A 21,623-nucleotide genomic window follows, 5' to 3' on the forward strand; every position below is an offset into this window, starting at 1 on the left:
TCCGGTCTCTGTGGTAAGCCGCCCTTGCCGGCGCGGCCCTCGCCTCTGCAGCACTCATCGCCTCTATGCTTCGCGGCCTCTCGAGCCGCTGCCCCTGCTCGACCTTGCTGCAAGCCGGCTTCGCCTCCATCCGGAACTATATGGAGTCGCTGGTCTGCCTGAGCCACCTCTGTCGCGATAAACGGATCATCCGTCGTCCAAACAAATCAGGGCAATTATTTATGAAAAATGGTGATATTATACCATGGAGATGGAGGCATGCCAACATATTTTGGCACAGGTGGTCGTCGTTACTCAACGGACTCCTACACCGACTTACAACGTCGTGACCGGCTCATCTTTCTGCTCCTACGGTCGATTCACCCGTGATGGATTTCAATGATCATCAACTCCGCGGTGAATAGTTTCCGGCCTAACATATCAGGTGAAATCCATCCAACATATATTTTATATTGTTTTCTTTAAAAGAGCAATTATTCTAGCTTGTAAGTTCTCCAATGTAGGAAGGGATTACTATATCACTGAGCTATTGAATGAATCATACCGGTTTATATCACGGTCAAATATGGAGAGTCTCAAGCCAACTCCTCGAGTAGTCTTAAGACTCGAGGGCTACAATGACATGACTCGGGGACACCGCCATATTGATGAAAATTTGAAGGCTGTCAGAAAATTGTCGGTTCGAAATAAAGATTCCGGTTTAAAATTTGGTTCAAGAGACATCTCTCTCCCGTAAAGCTTTGAAGCTCTCAAATCCGGTTCAAACATCCGGCTCAAGGTAAATTTGTCTCTTACAAAGCTTTTAAGCTCTCAAATCCAGTTCAAACATTCGGCTCAAAGACAATCTGTATCCCACAAAGTTTTGAAGCTTTCAAATCCATTTTAAAGTTCCGGTTCTAAAACAATTAATCTCTCGCAAGATTCGAGTTCTCAGAAAAATTAAAGGTTGCCAAAGAGAACTTGCTGCCATGATGCGCGGTTCAAACATGGGTATCCTGCCTTACGACTTACCTTATTATGGTCATTTGGGGGCTTCCTGTTCGAACATAGGTCGTATTCGAACCAAAGAGAACATAGCTGTCGGTACCCTCTTGATCGGCACACTGCCAAACTCACCAGGGGGCTTCTTGATCGTATTCAAATCATAGCTTAACCCCTTTTGGGTCCGACTTGGATCGTATTCGATCAGGATCGTTAAAAACCTCTCAAGGTCATTTGGGGGCTTCTGTTCAAACATAGGTCGTATTCAAACCAAAGAGAACATAGCTGTCGGTACCCTCTTGATCGGCCCAACGCCAAAGCCACTGGGGGCTACATGATCGTATTTGAATCCTAGCTTAACCCCTTTGGAACGGTTTACTGATCGTATTCTAATTAGAAACCTTGATTTTTATTTGGTTTAAGTCTTTGCAAACAATCTTTGGTTTTGTCTTGAGACTTTTTTGTTCAGATCGAAGTATAAGTGTGGTTTCATTTAAACCCGGCTTGGCTTTGGACGATAAGTCGCCAGCATGTGACAATCATCATATATTTGGAAGTATTGGCTTCTAAGGATTGGGTTATCACCCTTACTGCATAGGTCATGTAAAAGGTAGTACAAATTCAATATCACAATGGTTATATGTGGGATATTATGACCCTCCCTGCGGTAAACCGCCAAGCGATCTTGTGATCTACTTGTGTGCAGGATAAGACTACATTTGGGTGGTTACCCGCCCTGGCTTTTGACGTTAAGTCGCCAGGGCATATGTTGTTTAAACTCTATGCAGGATTTACAGAGCTATGACTTACATAAATGATTAAGTTCCAGCCCATCGTCAAAGATTGAAATTGGTGTCTCAAAAGGGTTATCAATTCTTGATTTTCTCAAAGCCTATAAGCCGCCGGGTTATAAAAATTCCGATTTACAATGGAGGCGTATTAAATCGTCATCAGCCAAGAGCCGCCGGGTATTTAAACTTCAGGTTTAATTATCAACAGATGAAATTTTCAAAGTCACTTTAGCGCAATGGCTATTATATTGTCAATGGATATGATTTATTCTAAAATTGAAGGAATAGTCCCGAGCCGCTGCAGGCTTACGACGCGGCACTTGCGGGCTACATTATTCAAGTTGAGGTTATATAAAATAAGCAAGCTTCATGTCGCTGCAAGCATGCACCATGACACTTGGGGGTTAATGCAAAGTCATTTTTTGCTCACTTAATTGAAGACCCGACTCATCACATTGTAATGAGCCGGCCCTTGGGGGCGACCAATTGCTCCTGTCAACAATTCAAGGTACACAAGTCTTAAATCCATTGTATTGAAGGGTCCACTGCTCAGTTGGTAAAGCACAAAGCTCTTAACCTTGTGGACGTGGGTTCAAGCCCCATGATGGGGGTTACATCATATGATGTTCTTTTCAAAGAAGTACATATAAAGTCCCAGCTCAATATTATCTTACTGAGCCGGCCCTTGGGGGCTACACGTTGTTGTTCAAGTCTATATGGTCATATTTATAAAGTCCCTGCTCATTATTGCATAATGAAACGCCCCTTGGGGGCTACACTGGTTGAAGTTTTTATGAGTATAAGGCAATTACAAGTCCCAGGTTGCTGCAAGCATGACAACCTGGCACTTGGGGGCTACATATATGGAGTATTCAGTCTTTACTAGTGACTAAGATGAACAACATGGATTTCTTCAAAGTGGCAGTATTAATATTGAAGCAAGTCTTAAGTCAACACTTTGTTTCTGCTCAAGACTTGGGGGCTACAGGTAATATGGATATAAGGGAGAAAAATCTTCAAATTCTCAAGTTTTGAGTAAACCAGATTGACCCGGCGTCACCAATAACTAAGACCCGGCGTCGGCAACAATTATGACCCGGTGCTATCAATATTTACAAACCGGATATTTTGGCAATGATAAACCGGCAAGTTCTATAAGCTGGCTGAAAATCAGATGAGTATTTGAAGATCAATATTTTTGTCAAGCATTGGGAGCTGAATCAAATATTCTTCACAATATATTTCTGTGAGAAGCCAATGTCAGAAAATTGATTATGAAGCTGGTCTATTGACCCGGATTGTCCAGAAAAAGGAAATGACAAGGACTTAAGGATGATCAGGTGCCGGCTTACAAGAATTTTTAACCCGGAGCACGACCTGTCAAATTTGTTCTTGTGTTTATTTTGCAGGATCAGTTTAACATGGATAAATCCAAATTAAACTAGGGGCTAATGTCGGGGATATACCCCACGGTGTAACCCGGCTGGATGTATGACCCGGCCGGACCTGGCGACTCACTGGTGACCCGCCCTGACTTGGCGACTCACTAAGTGACCCGCACTGACTTGGCGATTCACCGTTATGAAGTTAAGTACCGGTTCATTTATGATAAATTGAGCCGGCCCTTGGGGACTACATGTGAAGTTTACGCTACTTTGTTGGACTTTTGAAAATCTTAGAGACAAAGTATCAACCTATATCATAAAGTCTACAGATCATTCAGGTTCATCATCTGAAGACTTGGGGGCTGGCAGAGTATAAGTGAACCGGAGAACATACCTCATATTTTAGCTGCAATTGCTTGACCATCTCAATTTCTGACTCACGGCTGGAATGCACATGACTGAGATAGCCGTACAGTATGTCACTAGCATTCAGATGAGTGTAGTGAGAGATATCAAAACACACTTTCTGCTTCTCCAAGGCTTCTTGCTTAGCACTGTGCCGGACTAATACAGTGGGGGTCCCGGTTTCAACAAATCGGCTACCAGTAATCAACACGTCAGTATCAGAAGTTGTTGGCGGGTTAGCTGAACTAGATGGTTCAGTGATAGTCGGATTAAGGGTGATCTCATCGGCTGACAACTCAGGAGGATCCAATTGAGTATGAACAGCCGGGTCTTCAGGTGCTTCAATTTCAGAGGGAGGAGTTGGCATGGCCGGTTCAGGTGCAGGAACCTTCGGGTCTTCTGACGGCTTAATCACCTTGGCCTTCTTGGATTTGGCTTGGCCGCTAAGAAAAGTTTTATGAGACAGTTAGTGCAAGGATGCAATTTTTAAAGATATAGAGGAAAGTTGATTTTTCCTTACCCAGGAGCAGTTTTGAAAGCCGAAAATTGAGTCTGAGATGAGTCACCAGAAGAGCGAGAAACCTCCTGCAAAAGGTAAAATAAAGTCACTGATGCAAGGGAATAGATTCATTAATGAAAGCAAAAGACAAAGATGAAAGAAACCTCATTCTGGCGTTTTTGAGGAGTTTGTTGTAAAACGGAAGGCGGTTCATTGTCGTCATTATTCTGGGCCTGACGGCGGCTCTCATGTTGCTGCTTTTTCAGAAGAGAATGAGGGTCCAAATAAGACAAAGGGTGTGAAAACCTTACTTTCCGAGTTAGCAGTCGAAGTTTCTGTCTTGGCAAAAGGGCTGAGTCAGAGGAAATAGTTACCTCTTCTTCTACGGCTTGGCTGGCCCCCGTGTCGTCCTGGCAATAGTTAGTGTCAATAAGGTTATTAAAAAACTGGCCAAGGGAGTCAAGGGCTACCTCCGACTCAGTATCATCGTCAAGCTTTAACAGGTTCTAAGCAGTGCTCCTTTTCTTCTTGGACCTCTGGGTCGTCTTCCTGGTGGCTATGGCGGCGGCTCTAGCCTTCTTGGCAGCTTCTTCATGGTCATACTTGGCCTTCCAGAAATCAGATTTGGCCTGTAAACAAATAAACAAGATAAAAGGTCATGCAAGTATTTAAAACTACTAAGGAAAACACAAAAAGAGAAAGAGGTCAGGGTTTTTTTACCTCTGGTGCCGGGTTAAGTTTGCAGAAGGGGTTTAATCCAACCTTACCGCAGTCCTCATATTTGCCGTACACAAGGATGGTTGACATTGCAACAATGTCTTCTTCAGTTAGTTGTACAGAGCTGTGACGCAGAGAGTCATCTGGGCCTCCGCCATATTCATACATCAATTTGGATCGGCGGCTTAGAGGGATGACCCGCCATGAGATCCAGCAACGGATCAAGTCAACTCCGGTTAAGTCATTTCCCAACAAGGCATTAATCCTTTTAATAGATGGAATAAGCTTCTTGCGTTCAGCAACAGTAAGCTTATCAGGGAGCACAAACTTGGAATCTAGACGCTCCGCACGATAACCCGGCAATGGTTTTTCATTGGCTGGTGACGTGTCTTGGCAATAGAACTAGGTCTGATTCCAATCTTTGGGATGGCTCGGTAAGACTATTAGGGGAAAGATGGCGCCCTGTCGGCGCTGAATGGAGATTCCACCGAGTTCCAAGCTAGGGCCATTGGTACACTCATTCTGGCGGTTCAAATAAAAGTACTCTCTGAAGAGTTCCACAGTCGGCTCTTCTTGAAGATACACCTCACAGAGAACTTGAAAATTGCAGATGTTGGATATGGAATTGGGTCCAAGATCTTGAGGGTGAAGTTTGAAAAAATGAAGAACATCTCTGAAGAACTTTGAGTCGGGTGGTGAAAAACCCCGATTCATATGGTCAGGGAAGACAATAACTTCACCATCTTTGGGATTAGGCCGTTCCTCGTCTGGGTCAGGCGCACGATAAGACATAACATTTTTCCCTGGTAAAAATCTTATGGTAAAAATTCCTTCAAGGTATCTTCAGTAACTGTGGAAGGGACCCAGTTGCAGACAATCGGTGCTTTTGATGGCATGATGATCAAAGGACAAACTGAAAAGAAAGTAACATGCCGGTTCAATTCGATGGTGAAATTAAAAGTCAAATGAGTAATGGCGGCTTAAGTAAGGGCTAATGATATATAAAGGGTAAGTGAGCCGGTGTGATAAGCCGCCATGACTAAAGACATTCGAAGGAAGCCAGAAACAGAATTGGCTAAGTGTTGAGACAAATAGATTTCCCAAGCTATTGCTATTATTCTGAATCAAAATGGGTCAAAAAAGAAAAATAAATTCAGACCTACAGAACGACTGCAGAGAATTTCATCTGCTCTAAGAAGGTATCTGTGCAAAGGAAAAGGATCTGCTAGCATCTAAAATGGGCATAAAACTACTACCGCATAAGTTCTGCCTTTCTTCTGGATCAAAAGAGGGTACAGAGAAGAAACTACAAGGAGGTTTGTGATGAACGGCGAAGAACACCGATGAACTCGTAACCCTAAATAGATCTAAGGGCGCGGAAAGGTAGGAACTTACGAATATAGAGCTTCTACGAAGGGTCGCCGCGGTTCTCAGGACGAGCTCAGGGTGATGCAGCGGCCGACGTTGAGAGGCGACGGCGGGCGCTGTGGCAACGGCGAAGCTCGAGAGGCAGAGAGGTGGCGAGAAGATGGAAAGAAGAAGAAGAAAGGGGAAAGACCAGCCAATCCTATTTATAAGGGGATAAGTGAACAGGCAGGCGCGAGAATTGAGGAAGACCAAAATAATGACTATCCAGCTAAAACGGACGCCTTGATTCTCGGAAGACATTAAAAGATAAATATACGTTGAAGATGACGTCATAGCATGCTTTCGTGTTTTCAGAAGATGACGTCATGGCGGGTTACAGAGTTTTACAGAGAGAGGAAGATGGATTTCGTCTAAGTGTTGAAGATTGACAAAGAACAAAGTTCAAGTCAATCCGGGGCCTAATGTTGGAGATATAGCTACCAGGTATGACCCGCCCAGGAGGGGCCGGGTCAACCCCCATGGCGGGTTACAAAAAGAAGCCCAGTAATATTCAAGATGATAGTTTATTAAGACTTATAGAAAGCCTAAGCCCAGAGCCGGCTTAAGGCCCAATATTGTGAACCGCCATATGTAGAGAAAGACTTGTAAGGAAAGGCATGTAAAAGAAGTCACCGAGCCGGACATGTTTTATGAGCCGGCCGGGACTCTGTAGGCTGCCAGGCGTCAACCCGTGTATATAAGGGGACGACCCGGCGGCGGCTTAGGGGAAGAAGCAACAACTCGAAGCCAGGCAAAGCGGATTCGCTCCCTGGTCATCAAAACCCTAGCAATTTCATGACAACTAGACGTAGGCTTTTACCTTCATCGTAAGGGGCCGAACTAGTATAAACCTCTCATATCCTTTGTCCTGATTAACCCCTTTAAGATTCCTAGTTGCAATGGCCCTACGACTAAGTCCTTTTGCTAGGACATCTGCCGTGACAATTCCACAACACAACCCCCAAACGACAAATGGCCAGGCGAGTGGAATGGTCTTCAAGGTTGAAGCGGGCTTGTGAGACATGTTTGAGTAGAACTGGCAACCCTCACACTTGTCGGCTATTTCCATTGCCATTTCATCTGCTCGTGGCCAATAAAAACCCGCTCGGTATGCTTTGGCCACTATTGTCCATGAGGACGCATGGTGACCACAGGTCCCCGAGTGGATATCATTGAGAATCATTCGACCTTCTTCTGCGGTACTGCATCGCTGAGCAACTCCAGTCACACTTTCTCTGTACAGTCGACCGCTTATCACGGTGAAGGCTTTGGATCGACGGACGATCTTCCGCGCTTCATCTTCATCTTCTGGCAGTTCTTTCATGCGAATATATGCGATGTACAGCACAGTCTAATCAGGAATGATAGCCAAAACTTCCATGACTAGGTCGACCACAGCTGGGATTTCAACTTGAGTCGGATCAGTGGAACTCTTAGGTTGCGGGGGCTCTTCTGTGAAGGGATCCTCCTGGGCTGAAGGCGTGTGAAGATTCTCCAAGAACACATTGCTGGGAATAGGCTCTCGCTTGGAACCTATCTTAGCCAGGTGATCTGCTGCCTGGTTCTTTAGTCGGGGAATATGGTGGAGCTCTAGGCCTTCAAACTTCTTTTCTAACTTCCTTACTGCATTGCATAGCCAGTCATGGCTGGGCTTCTGACATCCCACTCTTTCATCACTTGATTGACCACCAAATCCGAGTCGCCGTAGACCATCAGGCAACAGACACCGAGTGAAATGTCCATTCGCAACCCATATATCAATGCTTCATATTCAGCTTCATTGTTGGAGGAATCAAAGTGAATCTGAAGGACATAACTGAGTTTATCACCTCGCGGGGATACCAAAACTACTCCAGCACCAGAACCATTCAACATCTTGGATCCATCAAAAAACATAGTCCAATGTTCCGAGTGGACTTGAGTCGGTTGATGTTGTTCAATCCACTCGACAAGAAAATCTGCTATTTCTTGGGACTTGATTGCTTTCTTTGCCTCAAACTAGATATCCAATGGAAGGAGTTCAATCGCCCATTTTGCCACTCGACCAGTCGCATCTCTGTTGTTCAGGATTTATGATAATGGAGCATCGCTGACGACTATGATGGAGTGGTCTGAGAAATAATGTGCCACCTTCTTTGAGTCAAGTAAATTCCATATACAAGCTTCTGATAATGCAGATATCTCTGCTTGGACGGAGTTAAGACTTCAGAAATATAGTACACTGGGCGCTGAACTTTGTAGGCTTTACCTTCTTCTTCCTACTCGACCGTGAGTACTGTACCGACAACTTGTCCAGTGGCTACAATATAAAGCAGTAAAGGCTCTTTGCTGATTGGAGCAGCAAGCACCGGCTGGGTGGAAAGCAGGGTTTCCAGCTCTACAAACGCTGCGTCAGCTTCAGGAGTCCACTCGAACTTGTCAGATTTCTTCATCAGTCGGTAAAGAGGGAATGCCTTTTCACCGAGATGAGAGATGAATCGACTTAAGGCGGCCAAACAACCAGTAAGCTTCTAAACGTCATGTATTTGCACAGGGCTTTTCATTTGGAGTATTGCACCAACCTTCTCTGGGTTAGCATCGATTCCACATTCGGAAACGAGGAAACCGAGCAACTTTCCGCCTGGAACTCCAAATGTACACTTCGACAGGTTAAGCTTGATATCATACCTCCTCAGGTTGGCAAATGTTTCAGCGAGGTCAGTCAGCATGTCGGAACTTTTTCGCGACTTAACCATGATGTCATCCATGTAAGCTTCCACATTCGACTGATTTGAGTGAGCATGCACTTCTGAATCATACGTATGAATATGGCGCCGGCATTCTTGAGTCCAAAGGGCATGGTAACATAGCAAAAGCACCTGAACGGGGTGATGAAAGCTGTTTTTATTTCATCGGGTACACATAGTCGGATCTGATGGTACCCAGAATATGCATCCAGAAAGGACAGTCACTCACATCCCGCGGTCGAGTCAACTATTTGATCGATGCGAGGAAGAGGGAAGTGATCTTTCGGGCAGGCCCGATTGATATGCTTGAAATCGATACACATACGGAGTGAATCATCCTTCTTGGGAACCATAACTACATTGGCGAGCCACTCGAAGTGGTAAATCTCTCGGATGAACTCAGCTGCCAGAAGCCGAGCCACTTGCTCGCCAATTGCCTTTCTTTTCTCCACGGCAGACCGTCGGAGATGTTCTTCGACATGTCTTTATTTTGGGTCGACTCACAAACGGTGCTCATCTAGTTCTCTGGGTACACCTGGCATGTCAGAAGGTTTCCATGCAAAGATGTCCCAGTTCTCACAGAGGAACTAGATGAGAGCTTCTTCCTATTTGCTGTCGAGCATTGCCAATATGTGAGTCGGAGCAGCATTGGGGTCAGTCGGGTGAATATGAACTGGCTTTGTTTCACCAGACGACTTAAATGCGGACTCTGAAGCAGGCTTCTTAGCTCTCAACAAATCACTCGGATCAGCTGTCTTCTTGTATTCCTCCATTTCTATAGCTGCCATCTGTTCATAGGCAATCTTTGAGCCCTTCTGAAAGCACTCTTCTGCTCGCTGCTGATTACCAGTGACTGTAATCACGCCCCTAGGACCAGGCATCTATACACATAACACGGTCGAGCCATGAAACGGGCATATGCAGTCCTGTCCAGGATAGCATGATAGGCACTGTGAAAATCCACGACTTCAAATGTCAACTTTTCCTTCCGGTAATTCTTTGAATCGCCGAAAGCCACGTCAAGGGTGATCTAGCCGAGTGAATCGGCTTTTTCCCCTGGTATTACTCCGTGAAACCGCATGTTACTCTCACTGAGCTTGGACATCGGAATGCCCATCCCTCGGAGGGTCTCAGCATACAAGATGTTCAATCCACTGCTGCCATCCATCAAAACTTTGGTCAGTCGGATGCCTCCAATGACCGGGTCGACCACCAACGCTTGCCTCCCAGGGGTGACAACGTGTGGCGGGTGGTCTGAGTGGTCGAATGTGATAGGAGTCTTTGACCATTTTAGTTACGTCGGTGTTGCCGGAGCAACCATGTTCATTTCCCTGTTGATGACTTCCAGTCGACTTTTGCTATCAACATCAGGAAAAATCACCATAGTGGAATTGATATTGGGAAAACCATCATCATCCTCTTCCTTGTCCTCATCTTTATCAGATTATTTTTCCTTCTCAGTGGGTTGCTTTTCTCTGAACTGCTGTATAAGGACTCGGCACTGTCGAGTGGCATGTTTAGGATAGATGAGATTTCCCTCTTCATCCTTCGTGATGAGAATGTCACATGGTAAATCCAACATGTCATTCCCGGCTGCATCTTTCACCTTCTTAGGGGTCCAGGGCCCTTTAGGTTTTCCTTTAGTTTTTCCTTGGGTTGCAACTGCAACCTCTCCAGGTGTCGCAGGCTCTGCTTTGTGCTTCTGCTTCCGATTGGAATTACCTCCTCCGGTGTCCTGGCTGACTTATTTACTCTTGCCACTTCAGAGTCGGTCTTCTTCTTCGCCATTGGCATACCGAGTGGCTATCTCCATCATTCGAGTGAAAGACATGTCTCCTGTCCGACCGAATTTCAGGTTGAGCTCCCGGTACCGAACGCCCTCCTTGAAGGCGCAAACTGCTTGATGGTGAGACACATTCTCTACAGTGTGGTGTAAAGTGGTCCACCTCTGAATGTAATCCCTCAAAGTTTCATTCGGCTTTTGCACGAAGTGCTGCAATTCTGTCAATCCTGCTGGCCGTTTGCACGTGCCCTCAATCCTTCTGACAAACACTCGGGCAAACTCTTCCCAGCTGAAAATACTGCCTGGGGTCAACTGATTCAACCAAGCTCTAGTTGGCCCTTCAAGCATCAGGGGGAGATGCTTCATGGCAACTTCGTCATTTCCTCCACCGATCTGCACAGCCACTCGGTAATCTTCAAGCCAGGTGTCATGCTTTGATTCACCAGTGAACTTACTGACCCTAGACGCCAAGCTGAGTTTGGGATGGATCTCTGCGGCCCTGATGGCAAGCACTCGGGACCAGAAACATGCACCCTGCTTTTAGTCGTGCGATCTCTGTCTTGCCCTTCCCTATGTGCTCAATTCCTGTCCACTAGTCCTTGCACCAAAATGGACCTTGCGTTGAACCCTGGCTCTCTTGGGTCGACCGGCCTCCTCCGCTCTTTGTTGTACGGGCGCCTATCGTCATAATGCCAGGGCACGTATGATTCACCCCTCGGAGGGGGTGTAGGCACTCGATGGCAGTCATCACGGTCGAGCTAACGATCTTGTTGCTCATGGTTCTGGCCCAAATACTGCCCTTGACGATGCCCACGTCCCTCACGCCGCGGAGGAGATATTGGGTTGTGAGCCGACTGAATGATATCAGCCACCACAGATCTACTATGGATTCTGTTGCGCAACTGAGAAACTGCAGTGTTCTGCTCTCCCGCTTCTCGAAGCAGCGCTCTGATCTGCATTAAACCTCTACCAGCTTCCGACTGGGACGGCTGAATGGATTCTGCTATACGGGCCGCAGCAATAAGATTCTGAATCGGAGTGCGGTATACCTATGGTTCTGGTGGAAACAACTGCCGCTGTCGTCGAATGGACTCGGGGATCTATCGTCGAGCGCGGTCGTCGAGTGCATGCTGAAGGTTCTCCAGTCGGGTGCGCTCAGCCAAAGTGGCCAAACGCGCCGTCTCCAAGGCCCGAGCCTTAGAGGACTCGTCGACAATAGGCGTGTGGAGAGCTTCCGTATTGCGGCGGTGAAGTTCTTCCCTCTGCTAAGAAGAGAGAGTTTCGGGGTGGTACTCTTCATGAACGCGTGACGGATCGCCACCGCCATTGCGACGCATGCCAGCCGGGCTGCGAGGTGTGTCGACCATCAGGACCTCCACCGCGGGGTCGCTGCTACCGCACTCGGACAGGGTCTCGACGGAGCCATTCGAATAGGCCGCAGACAGATTCGTCAGGCTCGATTGCCGCGACTTGAGGGGTGGCCGACTGACGCGCCACTGCGTGCTTCACCCAGCGCAGAAGCCGCGACCGACCAGATCGCTTGTGACGGCGAGCGGCAGGGAGCGAAGATGCTGAGGGGGCCAACCGATACTGAGTCGACGGTTGCTGCAGTAGGACGCCGCGAACGCACGCGCGAAAGTGGGTCGCCCCACAGACGGGGAGCGCCTCGACATCAAGAGGAGCTTCCTGAAGCCAAGCGGAGTCGTCGGCGATGAAGACGAGCGCGCCGAGGCGGATCTCGCGGCCCTCCGCCAAACATCCGCCGGAAACCATGATGAAAGGACTCGGAGAAATCGCAACCTCACCGGAAAGTCACTAAGACACCTGCCCCAAGGTGGGCGACAACTATCGTGGTTCTAAGTCTGACAGTAGAGTAGGGGGGTAGGAATGTAGAGGCAAGATCCTAGCTACGGTGAGATTATGCACGCAAGATGTACAAGTTCAGGCCCTTCACGGTGGAACTAATAGCCTTATGTCTAGGTGCCCGGAGGCTCGGTCGATTGGATTATGCGTGAAGTTATAGGGGGTGCAAACCCTTGTGCCAGAGGAGGGGGTGGCTTATATGGAGTGCGCCAGGACCCCAGCCAACCCATGTTACAAGGGTTCAATGTACATAAAGAAGGGACGTTACTGTTAACGTCAACATTAAAGTGATATAAATGACCTTTAAGGATATGAAGTGAACGCCTGACCGTTGCCATCCTGAGTGGCCTTTGATCTTCTGCGCTCCGAGTGGTTTGTGATGTGGTCGAATGATTATATCATGGTTGAATGGAATTGGGTTATCCGAGTGGAACTCATGGTCGAGTGGGTTGCACCTTGAAGTAATTCCAGTCAGTAGAATTTATTGTCCTTTGGATGTCTTTGACTATAGGGCAGTGTCCTTGGGGAGGGTGCTTAGATCAGGTCTATTGCCCTACCCCAGGTACATGGCACCGTCACGGTCCACACCAGAGTGGTACGGTAATTCTATTCTGGAGGTCATGTTACTTGACCATGACGAACGTACGAACTATGAGGAAGCGATGATGCACTACAAAAAAATACACTTCTGTGATGATACGTGTTTGTCACAGTAGGTCGCATTTTTTGTCATGCATGTACATCCATCACAAATTTATGACAGAATCAAGATAGTCATACATGTGCTGTCGTAGAAGTGTTCCATGACATTACCAAAATTATCATCATGGAAGTGTCCACTTCCATGACGAAAAATCACGCGTCACAGAAGTGCTTTCGTCAAGGGTGACCGACACGTGGCATCCACTATAACGGAACGCCGTTAAGCTATCGGGTCGGGTTTTGGATCCGATAACCAGTTAACAGCCCCGGCCAATGGGAAATTTCCACGTGTAAAATTCTTATTGGCCGGACAAAACACGTGTCAGCTCGTTAGTGGGTCAGATAGGCGCCTATGATATGTCGACACGTGGCACGACCAAACAGTGGCCCATTTAGCTTAACAAGCCAGCCCGTTTGACTTGGTCAAAAGTTAATGGGCTGGCCCATGAAAAGCATGTTAACGGTCTCTTCGCAAATAGCCCATTTTACGGCCCGTTAACTCACGGCCCGTTAGGCCCTAAAGGAAATCGTCCCAAGAACGTCATGTGGGCCATCGAATAGAATACCAACCCATTTCACTTTCGGCCCATGTATGGCCCACGACGTCTTTCGGCCCATATGAGGCCTTCGTATCTTTTGGCCCATTACAGGCCCATGGTGACTCTAGCCCATAATGAACAGTAATTTTCTTTATACTCGTTAACGGCCCGTGGTTTACATGGGCCGTTTCCAACCCGTGTTAGCTTTCGGCCTATTGACGGCTCATACGTTCTTGGGCTCCTTTTCGGCCCTCGATTACTTCCGGCCCATTATTGGCCTGTTCCCCTAATGGGCCAAATTTGGCCCATGGCAAGAGTCAGCCCGTTACTGGCCTGTTCCACTAATGGTACAAATTCGGCCCATGGCAAGAGTCGGCCCGTTACTGGCCTGTTACCCTAATGGGCCAAATTCGGCCCATGGCAAGAGTCGGCCCATTTCTGGCCTGTTAAGTTTCCAACCCGTCCTATATTCTAGCCCATTAACGACCCGTTATGCCTGTGACAGAATTAAGCCTTTGCTGTCCTATGGCCTGTTAATGGCATGTTACCGTGCTGGGCCGATACCAATTACGCCCGATTATGGCCCATGTAGACCCATTTATCCGATGGCCCGAGGCCCACCGATTACAGGCCCATTTATCGACGGCCCATAAAAGACCCATGGATCCTATGACCCGTATATGGCCCATGGTAGTTGCGGCCACTAGAAAACCAGGGAAAAAGAAGACTAGGAAATAAATAAGGCCGAAACTAACGCTAGGCTATTAAGGCGATTGCACATATTACATCCACTCGGCATCAAAGATCGCCACTAGTGCAAATATAGGGAACACCCTACACTGTACAAAAATGGCTTACTGTTTTCTTCAGGCGGTGGCTGCACGTTAAGAATAAATTTTGTATCGCACCAAAACAAATTACAACTATAGAACAAAAGGAAGGTTGGCATAAAACTTAACAGTCTAGTAGATAAATGCACCACCAGAAGTTCAGAAGCTCAGTTCATTTGACCTGACTGTTACGTTTTCATGCTGTATTGTCCGATGGAGCACCATAACCCTCGCCTTCATTTCCCCTAGGCTCCTGAACAACATAGCAAATGTCTGATAGTCTGGTTTCAAAACCATGCATATCTTGACGACATTGAGCAATGTTTCTCCTTGTTTCACAAAGGGTCTCTGTTAGGGAATGGACTTGTGTCTGGAGCGCAGATACAACATTGCTTTGAGCTTGCATATCTTGATCATGAGGCAGTTTGGACGATATTGCCTTAACAAACAACCTAGTATTACGCAGGAACGTGCTTTTGGCACTGTTAGTGGACAGGTACTGACCCGCTGCAGCAAGAGCTGACATTGCGGTTATAGTTGCCTCGCCACCTTCAGAAGGTGGCGGTTCCACCATTTTTTCCATAGCTCGCTAAAAAGTTGAGGTTTTACATTAGTAGTACCAGAACAGAAGATATTGAGGCAGCAAAACCAAACAAAATAGCTTTGGTCTATATACAGAACTTATTCTGGTGAACCCATGTAAAATATTAGTTGTATTTTATTGCAAAGTACATAATAAAACCAGGTTCCAAACATATGACCATGTACCATCGCTAATGTATTGTCTATTTCTTCACATTGTATTGAGGGCTAAGGATAAAGAGACGAAGTTTATAATACGGTAAGCATAGTATGACATCATTCATGTCATAAAACAACTGAGAATAGGCAAACAGGCAATTGTAATGTTGTGTGGGAAAGTCCAGCACGGAATTGGATTACGGGCCAAGATCAAAGGAACGTCACTCCTCTCTTTTAAACCTTGTAAGGTGCAATGATACGCTAAGACAATTGTGTATAAAACTGACAAGAGTAATAGACATTGGCTGCAAACCATGCAGTTCAAGGCACAAGTCAGAGTAAGTAGTAGTTAAAAGGCATGAGGATTAAGGACTTACAACAGCGGCTTTGACTGGTGTAGTCATGCCCTTCTTGTTGCTGGTGTGACAGTCCTTGAAGATTTCCACAACATTTGGTTCAGGTACTTTTTGGTCCTTGCGGGCTTTCCTCTACATTTGGAACAAGTCAATATAGATCTGATAATATGGTACAGCGAAAAGAGTGAACCAGCAGCTAATTACAAGAGCCTCGCAGTGTGCAATATAGATCCTGTCGTCTGTTGGAATTTCACTTTCGTATGGTTGGCCTTGTTCTTTGAACAGTTTACCTACAAGAAGATAGATTTGTGTGGCACATGCGTAAATAGGACTTCAACATGTGATCTGATGACATATATATATATATAATGTACCTAATACTTGGGATCGGACCAGTGTTTAATAAGGCCTCTCCAGTCTTCATTAGATATATTTTCCACTGGAGATGTTTGGGCAAGTTCACTGTTAGCCTTGCCTTCAAAGTGAGTTTTCCTCAAGTTATACCGATACTGTCGCAGAGCAGACTAGAAAACATGGGTGCAAGCTTGTCTGGTTGCATCATCTTGGCTATCCAACTTGAACCTCATCTGTTGAAAATTATGGGAGTCTCATTATCAGCAACCTAGAAAGTATTGGACAGAGCAAGATGATATTACTAGTTTCCATACATAACCATACTTACAGATAAATGGTCGAGGAAGATGTTGAAATGGGTTTCATCTTTGTCATTCATGTACTTAATCCATGTTGGGAGGATACATACGTGACACCTAACAACAACCGCTGCCTCTGATACTAACTTGGCTGACTTTGTAGCATCACGTGGCCTTTTTAAACCTGCCTCAAAACGGATCTCCATTCTTCCTCCTCTAGATTTAGTTAACCTATCGAGCATTATCCTTGATGTTTGTTTCCTCTTGCGCCTAGGTGCTAGTCCAACAACAAACATAGGAAGTGTTAGTGTACATCAAACTGTGAGACTACATATAAAGAAGCATGCAACTGTAACTTGACTCCAGCAACTACCTTCTTGCTGTTGAAGCTCACAAGGTTCATCTGATATTGCCAACTCATCTTGTGTCAAGAGTGCTTGGGAAGTAGTGTCAGGTGGAAAGGGAGCTTGGGAACATGCTGCTAGCTCAGTTGACGCACGAGTACGTCGTGCAGCTGGTAGTACTGTGGTAGGTGTTGCAAGAACTAGGGCTGTCTCTGCTTGTTTGGTGGCAGCTATTTCTTTCTGTTTGTCTTTTTTGCAACTCGTGTAGCATGGGATGCCGTGTTTTTAGAATTTTCTGCTGGACTTTAACCTTCTATTGCACCATCAGTACCAGCAGAATCTGCAGGATTCATCCGCTTCTCATTCCGTGCCATTTTGTGTTTCTTCCTCTTTCTCTGTGCCATGTTAAGTCAAGCCGTCAAGAAAAACGAATAACAATTTAGTTCTTCAGAACAAATTGATGTGTGATGCAGACGAACTGAACTTTGATGTTAGACAACCACATGATTGGAGGATGTAATATGTATGAAAAACAGGAGATAACTAGAACTATGATGTGTAAACTAAGAAGAAGACATTTCACCAAATTAGAAGCAATGCAATAGAAGGTAGACACCATATGAGAGATGCTACAAATATCGCTCTGCCAAGTTAACAATGTCTCATCATAAATGGCGTTTAAACAAATGTGAAGCAATACAAGAAATAAATCATATGCAAGATGCAAACAACATCACACTACCATGTTAGAGGTCTCTCGTCATTAGTGCCATTGCATATTCACAGCTTATGATGTGTAAACTAAGGAGAAGGCATTTCAACAAATTAGAAGCAATGAAATCTAGACACCATATGAAAGATGCAACGAATATCACTCTACCAAGTTAAAACTGTCTTGTCATAAGTGCCATTTCAACAAATTAGTAATACAAGCTAGAAAAGAATGTGAGATGTAACCTATATCACACTCCGAAGTCAAACATGTATTATGATAAGTGATTGTTGCAGGTTACACAACACTAGTAATTTGATGTAAGAACATGGTGTGATAGACAGATATTGTATGTTCTAGAAACAGGAACACGTGTCTTATTCAAGTATAATGTGTAAAGTAAGCAGATGGAATTCAACAAAATTAGAAGCAATACAAGCTAGACATCACACATAACATGCAACCACATATAATAGTGCCAAGTTAGAGGGAGCACCGGTGATGTTGCACTAGGGGAGACGTGCTCATCATAAACACAGCTTTGTTGAGTGTCTATGCATGTGTTGTCTTGGAAATCATCTTGGGGGTGTGGAGGAGTAGAAACTGTAGAGGCCCTCCGTTCGGAAGGAGCACCTTTATCCGCTGCCTTGCTAACTTACTTCCGCTTTATTGATTTTGAATTGTCAAGTAAAACCGACAAGAAAAGGCAATAAAATTCTCTCTTCAGAACTAATTCATGCATGATACTGACAATCACTACTTTGATGTAAGGCAAACACATGATACCGGGATGGAATATGTACGAAAAACAGGACGGCATGGCATGTTCACAACTGTTTGTGTAAACTAAGCAGAAACCATTCCAGCAAATAAGAAGCAATGCAAGCTAGACACCACATGAAAGATGCAACCAATATGACTCTGCCAAGTTAAAAGCGTCCCATCATAAATGGAATTTCAACAAATTAGAAGCAGCGCATGCTATAAATCACATGAAAGATGCAACTAATATCGCACTGCATATACTAAAGGTGTCTCGTCATGTTGATTGATGCGGGATACAAAAAACAATAGTTTTATGTAAGGACATGCTTAATAGACAGATGTACTATGTACTAAATACAGGAAGGCATGTCACATTAACATGTATAATGTATAAGCTAAGCAGACTAGCACATGCAGTTTAACCAGATTGGAAGAATTACAATCTAGACACCATATGCAACATGCAACCGCATATCACGCTGCCAAGTTAGAGCAAGCACCTGCGATGCTAGTGTAGGGGAAATGCTGTAATCAACTACAGAGCTACGTTCACTATCTTCATCTAGCATTTCTGTTTCTTGAGAATCATGTCGGGAGGCTGACGCTGTATTCTTTAAATGAGGAGTAGTCCCCTTGCCTGCCTTCCTCGTCATAAGTGATTGATGAGGGATACACAAGAACATTAGTTTGATGTAAGAACATGGTTAATACACAGATGTACTAGTATGTACCAAAAACAGAAAGGCATGTCATATTCGAAGGTATAATGTGTAAGCTAAGCAGATGCAATTTAACCAAACTGGAAGCAATACAAGCTAGACATCCGGCTGGAGTGGTGAGCATGATCATCTAGGACCTGAGAGCCTGGTGGGAGGCGGGCTGCTTCGCCACCATCGCAGCTTTTTAGTTGGCTTCCAGATGATGCCTATCTTTGCTGGGCTTGTCACTGGCTCGGCCAGTGCCCTGACTAGCTATTTGTCTTCTGGTGCTCACGGGATGGTGGTTCATGTAAAAAAATATCTTTCCTTATCTTACCGACTTCGGCCTTTCGAATACAAGCTAGACACCATATGGAGCATGCAACCACATATGACACCGTGAAGTTAAAGCAAGCACTTGGGATGGTGGTTCATTGCGAGCGAGGTCATCAACTCCAGAGCTACGTTCCCCGTCTCCATCTGCTGACACTACACCCTTTAAAGCGTTGAAACGTGTCTTGCCTAGCCGCACACCAAACTGGAGCGACTTTTCTCTTTTCTTTTTGGCTTCTCTCATGGCAGCAAAGTCTGAAATACCCTTGCATAAAAACACAACTGTGAGAGTAAGGGTGAAGTGTGTGCAGAACTAGTGCACTGTAAAAGTAGCAGATAACAGGTGGCTGAAAAATAAATGACAGGAGACATATGATAGCTCTACAACATTGCATGGCAAATAAAATTAGATTCTACTCTGTATGATTTTGTAATATATGAGCACAGGAAATGCAGGTACTCCTCCAGCACACCACCACATGTGGTTATATCTAAGATAACAGTCGACTGAAAATAAATAGGTCAGTCGATTGTTTTAATGAACCGTCCGATCTATAAGGAACGGGCAGATGGCCTTCGTCTACCTCCCGCCAGTCACTATTGATGATCTTTCTCGAACCGCCAGCGACCACCGACCCAGACCCCTGCCTCCGCCGCCCCGCCCTCCCATCGACCTCACACCACCGCCGTGCTTGGCAGCGCCCCCAGGCCATCCCTTTAATCCCGGTCGACCTCCAGATCGGGCGCCAGTAGCTATAGTCCGCACACGCCCCTAAGATAAGCACCAAGGTGCTGCTTCCCCGGCGTAATAGGTGTACTAGCTCCTGTTACGCCGGGGAATGCTTCCGTTAATTGGGAATCAAGTGGCCAGAAATTGAAATTCAGGGGGGCGACGGACCTCTAGCTAAGGTGAAATAGTATATGAGGAGAAACCTTATGCATCGCGAGTTACTAGGAATATCTAGTATCAAGAAGAAGCGGTCAACTAGTGTCTTCTGTGGGATGAATACCATGCAAGCAGAGACGTAAGGTTTGCACGAATAAGGGAAGAGGAGTACCTTTTTCGGTTGCCGGTGTGGTCACCTCCACAAGTCGCGCCGATTTTCTTCTTTTTACCTGGGGAACCGATGTTCTGGAGGGTGCAGGCTTGGACGGACCCATGGCCTTGTTGACTGTGTTGCCGTGGCCGTATGTCAGCGGAGTGGAAGCAGATCCGAGGCGGCGAAGGACGGCGTAGCAGGAACAGCTCCGGTGCGGTGGAGGGTGGCGAAGTTGGAGCGGCAGCGGTGAGGCGCAGGACGGCGTGGTTGAACTGGCTCGGGTACGGACGGCTCGGCCTCGGCTTCAACTACTAGCCGTGTACGGCGTTGCAGTTGAGGTTGCGGTGGACGATGACGTCGGGGTATCGGCTCCGGCGTGATGGAGGAGGGCGGCAGTTGATGGGTGGGATGGGCTGGCGGACGGAGGACACCGGGGTTTCGCGGCTGGTGGAGAGGTAGTTTTGGCGCCCACGGAGTACAAATGGGGAATCAGACGGGTGGGGGGAACCATGTTTCGGTCTCGGACGCGCTTCTTTTTGGCTTTTTTTAACAGAAGATGGGACACACTTGTTTGAAATTTGGGGAAAGTACAAACTTTGCTCCCCTATTAAATTTCGGACCCACTGCGGGTCGGGGGTAGGATGGTAATCCCAGGTGTCCCAAATAGTGGGCGGGAGCGATTTCGGCCGCGTGCATGTGTGCTTAGGCGGCCATTGTGTATGAATGTTTTTTGGATGCGGTTGCGTGGCGTCTAGATGAAGCTACAAACCTACCCTGGTTTAGACCTTTGGACGTCGGGCCGGTAGGTTTCACGGGTTGGAGTTATTAGAAAAGTAATTTCCTTGTACTACCAAACATTGGTCTCACGCGGTTTCGGGCGAGTAGAGGCTCTTTTGGCACTCCGTTCGAAATTTTGAAGCACCAGCATTCACGTTTAGAGTACTCTTGAACTATGAGGATTGACCTTAATATACAACGTTACATTTGACCTTGTATGTTTGAAAACCTCATTAAATTATCCGCTTCTTTTTGAAATTTTGACACTTGAAAATCCTATAACTACGATTATTTTGGAATGGAGGAGTTAAATTTGAATCTATTTTGTACACGACTACATATGCTATTATGTACAAAATCAGAGCAAAGATTGGTGCCCCCATAATTTAGGTATGGTTTACGAATGCCATGACATCAAATTTAAATAATTGAATGGACTTCATGTTGAATTCGATTTTTTTAAACCACCTTAAGTTGAATTCAAATGTATGCTAGTTCATAGGTAGTAGCTATTTATAATGTCCATTGTGTAACTTTCGTATGTATAATGTGCTTTATACACACAATATGAACTAT

This window comes from Triticum urartu, chromosome 3A (assembly GCF_056163025.1).
Source record: "Triticum urartu cultivar PI428250 chromosome 3A, HENAU_Tu73, whole genome shotgun sequence".
Lineage (NCBI taxonomy): Eukaryota > Viridiplantae > Streptophyta > Magnoliopsida > Poales > Poaceae > Triticum > Triticum urartu.